This window comes from Dipodomys ordii, unplaced genomic scaffold (genome assembly GCF_000151885.1).
Source record: "Dipodomys ordii isolate 6190 unplaced genomic scaffold, Dord_2.0 Scaffold78, whole genome shotgun sequence".
Lineage (NCBI taxonomy): Eukaryota > Metazoa > Chordata > Mammalia > Rodentia > Heteromyidae > Dipodomys > Dipodomys ordii.
Window position 1 is genome coordinate 6,270,244 of NW_012267294.1, and position 2,768 is coordinate 6,273,011.

Below are 2,768 nucleotides of genomic sequence, written 5' to 3' on the forward strand. Positions count from 1 at the left end.
GACAGAATTGAGAGCTTTTATAAATTCAGACTCCAAGAGCAGATTGGATGTGTACTTGTGTGTGTATACTTCCCTATAAAAACAATTTAAGCCAGGTGTGGGTGGCTGTCATACTGGCTACTCAGGAGGCTAAGATTTGAGGACCACAATTCAAAGCCAACTTGGGCAGACAAGTCCATGAGATTCTTATCTCCAATGACAGCAAAAACCCAGAAATGGAGCTGTTGGGTCAAGCAGTAGAGCACCAGTGTTGAGGGCTGGGAAGGTGGCTCAGTGGTAGAGCGCTTGCCTTGCATGCCTGAGGCCCTGAGTTCGACTCCTCAGCACCACATAAGCAAAAAGAAAAAAGCTGGAAGTGGCGCTGTAGCTCAAGTGGTAGAACGCTAGCCTTGAGCTGAAGAGCTGAGGGACAGCGCCCAGGCCCAGAGTTCAGGCCCCACGACTGGACCAAAAAAAAACAAACCAAAACAAAACAAAACAAAAAAAAAGAGCACCAGTGTTGAGCAGAAGTGAGAGCATGAGTCCCTGAGTTCAAGCCCCAAGACTGCCATGCATACACACACATGTATACATGCACATATGCACACACACACACAGTACCTGCAAGGCACTGTCTGCTAAACCCCAGGACTGGCATGTGCACACGTGCACACACGTGCACACACACAGTATCTCCAAAGGAAGTGTGCCCTGTCTGCAGTGCAGAGAGAGGGGCACAAGGAGGCAGAGTGTGCATGCGTGGGCCTGAGGCTCTGTGGCTGTCATGAGCCCTGGGCTAGACTTCTCAGCCCAATGGACTCCATGGTAGGGTGTCACCTGGGCAGCCCAAGTTTTCAGGCCTCAAGTGCAGCAGCCCTCTAGAAAGAGGATTCCATTCTCTGGTTTCAAACCCAGCACAGGAAAACTCTCACCCACCTGGAGCTCCTGACTTGAGAGGCAGGGAAGATGCTGTCAGCGTACAGCCAAACCCCTAGCTCACGATGGATCTAGGGACACATTTACCCTCTTTACGAAGGAATCCCAGTACAAGTATGATAGGAGAATGTTGTTAGTGAGAGAGGCCGGCAGCTCACCCCTATAACCCCAGCTACCCAGGAGGCTGAGATCTGAGGATTGGGAGACTTATCTCCAATGAACTACCAGAAAACTAGAAGTGGCACCGTGGCTCAAAGTGGTAAAGTGCTAGCCTTGAGCAAAAAAAATAGCTCAGGGGCAGTGCCCAGGCCCTGAGTTCAAACCCCATGACTGGAAAAAAAAAATCTTTTCTACCTGGGCTGATTTTAAACCATGATCCTCAGATCTCAGCCTCCTAAGTAACTAGGATTACAGGCGTGAGCCACCAGCGCCCAACTTGAAGGTCATTTTTGAGAGAGGATTTTAAGTCCTACTACGGTGAGTCCAGACTGCCATATGCCTATTTCAAACTCTCCATTCCTGGACCACAGAGGGAGCACCCTCCAGCCTTCCTTTAGACATTCCTGTCTGAGCTGGTCTACAATCTCACCTCTCCTGTCCTCTGCCTCCCACGTAGCTAAGATTAGCAGGGCGAACCTGTGTTTTTTTTAAGTGTACTTACTACTTAACCTCCTGCCCTTATTATTGTGAATATCATGATGAGTTAGACTTGGTGGTTTTTTAATATGCCATTCAAAACGCACTGGGGTGTGCCTATTGAGAGCACTCCTTCCTGAAGGCTTAGTATGGGGGGGGGGAGGGAGGAGAGCTATAACTTCTACTTGATTCAGAAAGATCCTAGCATGAAGGAAAAGGTAAAGATGCCCGCTGGCCCTGGCAGCTGACGGAAAGTACTAGCAATGACCATCTTTCCAGTGCTCAGACCTGAGCGCACATCTCAGGGAGGCTGTGAACAGACTCATCTTAGGCGGATGGAGGCTGATAAAGAAGACAGGTTTACATTGTTTAAAATGCAATGTGAGCGTCTGGCTCCAAGACCTGCATGCCAGCAAATGAGGGATTAATTTGGTTCTGAAAGTCATGCAAATTCTCTTTGTGAGTTTGTGCATCTGTGTAAGAGGGGGGGGGATACACATGACTGCATACCATGGGGGGGGGCTGCACACCTTGGGGGAATGCACAGCATGGGGGGAAATGCACACCATGGGGGAGAGGAAATGCACACGGGGGGGGGGAATGCACACCATGAGGGGACTGCACACGGGGGTGGGGGTGGAATGCACACCATGGGGGGGGAACACCCCGGGGGGGTGACTGCACACCATGGGGAAGGGGGGAATGCACACCTAGGGCATTCTCCATGCACACGGGGGGGGAGGGGAATGCACACCTGGGGGGACCGCACACTACGAGGGGGGGAACTGCACACCGAGGCCCCCCTACACAGATCCTTGAACGGTGTAACTGAGCATGCGCACTGTGCCCCCCATCCCCTGCCCGCAGGACTTGACGGACTAAACGACGGCTCAGCGGGGGGGGGTCGCTGCTCTTGCTTTTTTTCTCTTGGTCAGGGGACTTGAACTCTGGGCCTGGGCGCTGTCCCCGCGCTCTACAGCTTGACCCACGGCGCCAATTCCGGTTTTCTGGCGGTTCAGTGGAGATCAGAGTCACGGACTTTGCTGCCCGGGCTGGCTTTGAACGCGATCCTCAGACCTCAGATGCAGTGAGGACTCAGCAAACCCGGCGGCCCGCACTCCCCGGCCCTGCACTCCCCGGGCCCCGCACTCCCCGGGCCCCGCACTCCCCGGGCCCGCACTACTCTGCCCCGCACTCCCCGGCCCCCGCACTCCTCG